This window comes from Phacochoerus africanus, chromosome 10 (genome assembly GCF_016906955.1).
Source record: "Phacochoerus africanus isolate WHEZ1 chromosome 10, ROS_Pafr_v1, whole genome shotgun sequence".
NCBI lineage: Eukaryota > Metazoa > Chordata > Mammalia > Artiodactyla > Suidae > Phacochoerus > Phacochoerus africanus.
Window position 1 is genome coordinate 111,246,435 of NC_062553.1, and position 8,763 is coordinate 111,255,197.

Genomic DNA, 8,763 nt, shown 5'->3' on the forward strand with positions numbered 1-8,763 from the left:
GAGTGAGAAAACAAGCGAAATTGATTTGTGGAAATAAAAAGTCCATCTACTTCTAAAGTTCCTCCAATGTGTGGGAATAGATTCTTTCCAAGTCTATGAAGCATTCAGGAAACCAATGCACAGTAAGCGTGAATTCTCTAAGAAGGCAGCCTGGAGATCCTTTTAAGTGATGTGAGCAGTGAAGCTCTTAAAATGGGGCTAATTAGCTGTTTGATGTACTTGACAGAGAAAGATGTATGCAAGCAGAGAGAAAAGACTGCAAACACAGATATCCCTGATTGCCTTATTGTCCAAAACTTTAATTAATTTCTTGAGCACTGTCTTTTCCATAATTTAAAATGGTTTAAAAGATGTACAACTAACAGGTTCAAAGTGTTTCTTTAGCTAATCACTTGCACTGCAGGAGGCTGAAAATTCTAGAGCATATTTTATACACTCCTCGAGCCGTCCAGCGATTCCTTTTACAGGCTCTGGCTTTCATTCTTCCCCTGTTGGCCCACTGGCATTGAGAAATGTGTGACTTGACTTCACTGATAATGCTCTTCAAAGCCCAAACAGCCGCCCCTGTGTGTTCGTGATAGAAAAGGTGCAGTTGTCCTTCGGCATGAGAATATTCTCTTCACATGTGTGTGCCCTGAGAGATAAAAATTGGATACTGGTCACAGACTCAGTTAAGAAATACACCTTTACATAGTTTAAAATAAAAATGAGTCTTTCCGCTCGGATTACCTGTTTCCATAAAACACAGTTCATAAAGAAAAAAATTTGAATGCTAACTGGGGAACAACTTTCTGATTAAAAATTACGATGGCAGTTTATACCTAGAGCAATCCAAACATAAACATGCAAATGGGTATAACATCATTTCCACTTATTTTAGTCATCCAAATGTAAATGACACCTTTTGCCAACTTGCTTATTTTCTCTCAAGTGTATCATTGTTTAGATGTGACGTTTTGTAAGAAAGTCACTACTTTAAAATCATTCCACCCCTGTATTCGGGAACCAGCAAATTTAAGTAAGGATCCTTAGTTTAAAAAAAACAAAAACAACTAATAAATAATCAACGGAGATATGTTAGCATGAAAACTTTAATGTCTTATTCTCACCTAAGCCATCGTGTCATGGGGGAGTAATCCAAATCTACTCAGGTTATTAGTAGTCAAGAAATGGTATTGAAAGGGACTTCTATTAGAGATAGCTAAGGCTTTGGCCAAAATCATGGATGACACAAGTTCTATCAGTTTTTCAATTGCTGCTCTGTTTTTATGTGAGTATCCACAGGAAATGGCACTCCTTCAATCCATAGATACTTATTGACGACTTCCTGTGTGTCCCAGGTATAGGTGAGACAGCAGGAAAGTAAGCAGACAAAACGTCCTTCATGGAGCTCACTTGTTGGAGTGGGGCGTTTAAGTGAACAATATAAATAAGTAACATAAATATTGTATCAAAAGGCGATATGCTCCTCAAAGGGAAGAGAGCTAAGTGCCTACCGTGGAGGCTGGTGTCTGACTAGTGTTTACGTGGAAAGGGAGGAGGGGATTTTGAGCAGAAGAGTAACCGGGTCTGACTTACCCTGGCTGTTGTGTTGAGATTATCCTAAAGTGGAGCAAGAGTGGAAATGAGGAGACCACTTGGAAGGCTCGTATAGGGATCCCAGCAAGAAACAGTGGTGACTGGGACTGCTGGAGCAGGAAGAGCTCCAAGCAAACAAAAGGTTACAGTCCAGGGGGCTGTGTGAGGGCAGGCATACGATGCTTGCCTTCTGCTCTTTGATCTTACTCTTTATCATCTCCTTCTGGCCTGGGCTCCATCAATTACACCAGCCTATCAATCTCTCCCACTCCACCGCCTTCTTCCCCAAACAGGCTCAAGCCCCTCTCATTAAAAAAGAGAGAGAGAGAGAAAAAAAAAAAATTTTTTTTTTTCCTTTAGCCTTGGTAAATGTCAGAGACGAGGCGATGTTTGAGTTGAGACTTAGAGAATGAATAAGAGTTTAGCTGGCAGATAAAGAAGAACCCGGGCAAAGGCAACCACAGCAGATAGGATGCAAAGTCATGGGCTTGAAGAGGTGGACACTCAGGGAACTGGGAGTAGTTCCGTATTGCTGGAGTGTCCTGGGGCAGGAGAGGGAAAGCGGGCAGTTGAAGAACAGGTTACCAGGCGTGCTCTGCGGATACTGCTCTCAAGAGTTTGGTGTGGTGCTTGTACACTGTGGTATCAGGTGGAGAAGAATGACCCCATTGGCAAAAATGGAAGAAAGTGTTGGCCTGAGACCCTCACTCAGCATCGGAGCAGATGAGGATGAGAACTGACCCCAGTGCTGGTGAGGTGGCAATAACAGCGGCCTCTTCTTAAAGGGCACCGTGTAGAATTGGAATCTTTGAGAAGAGGCCCCGCTTTCAGGGGGAGAGAAGCCTCTTCACTGAGAGGGAGAACTTGTGTTTAGGGCTTGGTCTGCCTCGAGCACTTCAGGGGTGGCCCACTGGCCAGAGTTGGGGCATCCCTCACAAAAATAACCCACTAATCCTTTTAAAAGCAGCACCACAAGCCAGTAAAGCAGGTATTTCAAACATAGCTTTGGGGCCTAAATTCAAACTATAATTTTAGAAAGAGGCCCTGGAGTACTTTCAGGGGACATTTTGGTGTCCAAAGAAAGCAATTCTCCCTAATAAAACAGTGTTTTTAGGGCATCCTAGGCTTTAACATGAAGACATTTTCCAGAGGCCTCAGTGGAAAATGTGGGGAGACAATGGAGAATTCTAGAAAGAGAAGTATTTGTATTGTAGACTGCGTTTGTGTTTTAGAAAGATGCCTCTTGAAGCAAGGTACAGGCGGATTAGCCAGCCAAGAGGCCAGTTATGTTGGGACCAATAAGGGGGCTACTGCAGTACTTCAGACAAAAGGAATGGAGACTCAAAAATGGAATGCCAACTCAGGCACATGTCATTTGAATCTAAATGCTGGCCACAAGTAAGGAAACACATGGAAATAAATTTTGGAAGGGGCAAACCTAAAAGTGGGAAATCCCGTGAGCCTTGAACCTCCTTAAGAGGGAGAGGCTGAGGCCATGAAAGTAGCAATTTATTTGATAAGCATTAGGTATCTGGACGGCTAGTGACAGCCTTGTTGCCAGGAGAGCTCAGTTACCGTCTCAGCCTCCGACTTTAAAAACTTCACTGGGGGAAAAATTACAATCAGACAAGCAGCAGCAGCACGTGGCCTACGGCACCATATGCCGATAACTAAGTCCCAGGGAAAACTGATTTGTGGCTTCTGAGCGCACGCGTTGAGAGCCTCTGCTATTGACTAGTTGTGGTTCATCGAGGTGTAGATCTATCTTGGCTAACAAGAAAGCACTAGAAGTCTTCATTTAGCCACTGAGCCCGTCTCCAGAGGCTGCGTGCAGCTGTCTATACGGTGCTACCCATCAACACATCCAAAGCTGCAGAATATATTTTTCGCTTTCAAAAAAAAATGCAAACTGCGAGGGAGATAAAGTTGCCAAACTAGACTTGAAATGGGGTGAATGATTACAGCCCGGCTCCAGATATAAAGAATAAATCATGTGTGCCCAGCCAGAATTTTCTTAAATGTGTCAACAAGAAAGATAACTGAGTGTCTGTAGCCACAGGACATCCACACCATATTAATTTGCCTAGAAAGGATTAAAACCATTTCCACTGGGTTTCTTCCTTGAATAATTGTAAGCAGCATACTTCCGCAGGATGTCTCCCTGACGATAGCTGGTTATCATGAAATGATTAGAATATTCATCTTAGTAACCCTCAAATAATGACTTGGCATGAGTTTTTCACTCCAGCCATGTAGATCAAGGCAAGAAAACATTTCATTTTTCACTTAATTTCAGCAAGTCCTTCCCTTCCTGGGGGTTTGGGATTCCATCGAGGTAGATTCTGCGTCTTTAAATGTTTTCTCAAATTATCAGCTCTTTTGACATTGATGCTAATATCATCAAGACCTTTCCTCCCAGATGTTTTCTGGGAAGACTTACTTACAAAAGGTCATTGCTGTCTCCCAGCTTTCAAGGATCATTTAGTTTCCGCGCTCTTGATTTGGGGTGTGTGCAGGTGCATGAAAAAGAGAGAAGGTTACCCTTTGGTAAGCTCTACTTAATTCTCTAAAATGAGTGAAAGGTCACGCTGAGCAGTTAGGCTCCTCATGCATTTGAAGTAAAAGCCAGCGCTTTAGCCTTCAATTCCAGGTGGCCCCATAAGGACTGGAATGCCTGGTTTGGGCTGCTTCCCTTTCAGGTACCTCTTCAGGGAGATACCACTTTGATTGACTGGACTAACTCAAACACTTGAGGGTTGTTGGCAAGGTAGGTGCTGGGGTGGCCCATCCGGTGTACGTTTCTTGGTGCTGTCAGTTTCCTTAGTGGAAACTGGTTGACAATATTGGGAGTGGTTCTCTGGGTCCCAAACGCCCCACCTCTGAGGTACCTCCTCTCAGTACTTCCACTCCATGGAAAGAGCCCCTCGCTACTTCATGTATTCAGTGCATCGCTGATGTTGTAGAACTGATGACAGAAGGTATCCAGTGGTCTTTTATTGTCTCCTACTTTTTCAAAGATAAACATTCAAATTCATTTTAAACTTAGTCACTGTGGTTGTGTGGTGCAGAAACAAACACACAAACATTTATGGCAGAATAAAAGTCATGCATAGAACATTTCCAGTTCCAACCTGAACTTTAAAACTTTCTTCGTTCCCATGCACCTATTTTCATGTTGCAGCACTAGCGCCAGGTCTCATTTCAACACTTTTATTAAGAAAATCGACGTTAATAGCTTTCCAGCCCATCCATTCCACAGAGGTTCTTAAAAAGCTTAAAAGAATGTCTATTGCCACATGAAGGACTAGACAACACATAAACTAAACTTGCAAGACATGCCATTTTACATACCTTTGTAACATCCGGATTAGACTATGACATGCCTACCTCCTGGGGCAATTCTTAAAGACCACCCAGGAAATTCAGCCACTGCAGAAGGTGGTGGCAGGCTGTTGATTTAGAAATGGAGACCATTTCACTCATGTCTACACTAGAACAGCGGCCCATTTATTTAGAGCACAATTAAAGATCTGCAAGATGAAATTTGAGGATTTGGCTTCTTCGGAACCTAGCTTCTTGGAGGAACACATTTATATTCTCTCTCACAGGTCAGCGCATTGCTTCCAAAGCAGGTCTTGATCCAGTTGTGTGCACGCCTACAAAAGCAGTTCAAGAGTTTCAACAAGGAGCTTATTTAATTTGATACCATACCTAAATAAAAATAAAATCCCTGGAGTTAAGCCTAAGCCCAGTTGCCAAAATTAGCACATTTCATTTATTTATATCTCAATTTAATGAAGAAAATACACTATTTAAAGCTATGAAGATGTACGACAGGGGTTTCTAAAGGTAGTAACACCCATGTTAATGTTTATGTGTCGCTTAGTAGGAGTCAAAGGATAGAGAGTTTGAATAGAAAGTAAACTTTTACTTACGTTTCTCATAAACAGGTCACCTAGTCCATAAGTTTTGGTATTCTAATCTTTGTTCTCTTTCTAACATATCATTTCCTCTGCCCAATAATAGTAAGGGATTAGGCTCTGGATTAGGAAGCGGGGAGCTGGCTCTGGTTATTGTATTAATCCAAGGTTGCCTTACTAACCACCACTGGAGTCTTGGTAAAAATCCCAGTGCCATGTCTACAAAGGTTAGCTCCCCAGAAACTATGGTTAGATGCCAGATATCAAAATGCATGTCCAATTATAGTGCCACTGCCAACAACAAGGCTACCCACAGTCAGCATTTCTCATTTATTTGGGGATTGGTTTCGATAAAAATGAATCTATAAGTAGGGGCTTCATCTTACTCATATAGTAGAAAAACACATTTTTTTCCTACAATTAATCAACTTAATCTTAAAAGTGCATCATAGTCCTTTGAGATATTTCTAATGTAAAATGGCTTAAAGATGGCTGTTTTGTTTGGGGGGAGGGGGGGCTAGCTTTTGCTGTGAAGTGTCAGATGAAGGATTTGCCTCATGTTCCGTAAGAGGCAGGTGAACAAATAAATCTCTTTGCTACCAGGGCCAACGCGTTAGATCCTTTCTTTTCATCCTCTCAGATAGTATTGAAGGCAGGACCCAATTTAGCCTAATGTCCCAGTTACCATTCTGTTTTTGCCAGGCAACTTGTACAGGGTAAGTGCAAAGTTATTTGAATAAATAGTCAAGAGTATTTCTTTGGAACACAAGGAAAGTATTACCTGAAGAACTTCAAGATTATTAATAATTGGAAATATTAACATATATGGATGACAAAATATGCTTTAAAAAATCTATCTGGAGATGTGAAAACGTCTTATAACCTATTCAGTGTGTCTTTCTTCAGGACATGCAATTCCATGCAGCTCTCTTGATGGGATATCCACATAATATGAGCCAAACCAGAACCTCTGAGAACAAGAGGGGGAACTATAGTTTCTGAAGGACAAGATAAACCAGCACTGTCCCAGGCAAACTTATAGTCAGTCTGTCTATAAATACCTTCTAGACTCTTCCAAATGTAACTCTTTCCCATTGTAAATAATTTATTTCATTTTCATGTTAAACTTTGACATAAAAGCTGCGACCCCAAATGCCAGTCTAATCCAATGAATAGCCTTCATATTAACAAAACAAACTCCCAAATCTGGATTTTCTCATATTTTTTGTGTGTCATCTCGAATAAATATTTTGATTCTGGAAGACAGCAAATATTTGTGAAATGGATCCACTTTTTATAATTCACAATATGCATGTTTAGATTTAAAAATATGTTTCTGAAACATTTTCAGTGGCTGAAATAGCCCTAGAAATTATCAAAAATTCTTATGCAATAAAAGCAATACCCATTTCTGAATTCTGACCAGTAATATGGGCAATTTTCAGTCATTTAACAGTGGGTTACACATAGTAACTTGAACAACTGTGTATGGATGGCTGTGTGCTGTGTGTCTGTTTCTGTGTTTGGGGAAGGTGGGCACATGCAAAAGAGAGAATATCCATTTAGCTTTTCTTTTGAGTATATCTTAAAGGCACATGTAACAGATTTTCTTCTTTACTGCTTATGTTGAGTGTGAGTTCTAAGTCATTTAAGACATGTTTTTCATACATGTAAGTAACATGATAAAATGGAAGGAACCCGAGCTTTGAATTGAAACAGACTTGAACTTGAATCTCAGTGCAGTCATTTTGAGCATGTTGCTAAAATTTGAATTTTCATTATTTTAATTTGTAAAATAGGCACTGCTATGCCCATAGTAATACCTGCTATGAGAGTTATTTAGATTGGCAACTCTTAGCACAGTGTCTGGCTCACGATAGTCGCTTACTAATTATTTCATATTACCCAGGTTTAGAAAGAGAATAAAGTAACATATACTATTCTAGATAAAAATTTACCCAAATGATTCAGAAGGCTTTTCAGGGCCTTATCAATTTTTTTGCAAAGCCTTGCTATCACTGTTCACTTTTAATATAACATGGCTTTGAGTTCTAGCTTTAAGAAATATGATTTTAGGGAGTTCACGTGGTGGCTCAGTGGTAACAAACCCAACTAGGATCCATAAGAATGCAGGTTCAATCCTTGGCCTTGCTCAGTGGGTCGGGGATCCAGCCTTGCCCCGTGAGAGGTGGTGTAGGTCGCAGATGCGCCTTGGATCCTGCATTGCTGTGGCTCTGGCGTAGGCCGGCAGATGTAGTTCTGATTCAGCCCCTGGCCTGGGAACTTCCATATGCTGTGGGTGCAGCCTTGAAAAGCAAAAAAAAAAAAAAAAAAAAATATATATATATATATATATATATATAATATGATTTTAAAAGAGAATGTATGGAAAGTCTTATTTACAGTTTGAGACAATTGCATCATAAACAAATAAAGAGAAGATTCAATTTCTTAAAAAAAACATAGGCTTTTCCTTTTAGTATTGTGGTAGATAAAACTCTACATTGAGACTCCTTAGAAATGTGTTACAACCATTTGTATTATCTTAAGCAAATCAGAAATTCTTTTTGGAGCCTCAAATTTCCCCACATATAAAATGAAGGCTTGAAATAGGTAATCTTTTAGGCCCTGTCTGGCAATAATCTTGATTATCTGTATTGTTTTTTTCTTTTAAGAAACAAATAAGAAAAAAAAATTCAAAACTATTATTTTATAGGTCTTCAAAAGGCAAGTATTTCTGCCACTTGGCAGTGACAACTGGGAAATAATCAGGCGCTGAAACACAGCTGGTAAAAGAGTATTCATTTACCTTCTGTATTTCCAAAGGAAAGAAAGGAAGAAAGAAAGCAAGGAAACCATCATTAATCAGAATGGCCCTGACTGAAACTTCTTGATAGAAGACTTATCTTGCACCTTCTTGGTCAAAAAAATTAAAGGTCACCAGTACAACCTTTCCCACATGTGCCAGATTCCTACCCTGCTCAAATCCTGCCTTTCGTGCTGAATTCAGAACTCTTCAGGAAATGACCTAGGTTGTAAAAGGAAGATAGTGTTAGAATCCACCCTCATTTCCTGCAGAAAGTGTTCAGATGTTCATCTAGGGGAAAAAAAAAAAAAATACACACACACACACAGACACACACACACACACACACACGAAACATTTGGCCCTGAAAAAAAAAAAAAAATACGGTTAAAGAAAAAAAAGAAAATCCTTATTCAATCACAAACACATTGCCGTCAGTAGCTGTGCTTCAGACTACAA

The 8,763-nt window shown here is 40.2% G+C and overlaps 1 long non-coding RNA gene across 1 annotated transcript; it reads right to left on the reverse strand.

Moving 5' to 3' along the window:
* Nucleotides 1-289: 289 nt before the first annotated feature.
* LOC125138207 (uncharacterized) lies at nucleotides 290-8,517 on the reverse strand. The gene is made up of 3 exons (XR_007137602.1): nucleotides 8,475-8,517; nucleotides 4,930-5,234; nucleotides 290-634 (listed from the first exon to the last, which is right to left on the reverse strand). It is a non-coding gene; the product is annotated as an uncharacterized LOC125138207 (long non-coding RNA).
* Nucleotides 8,518-8,763: the final 246 nt, after the last annotated feature.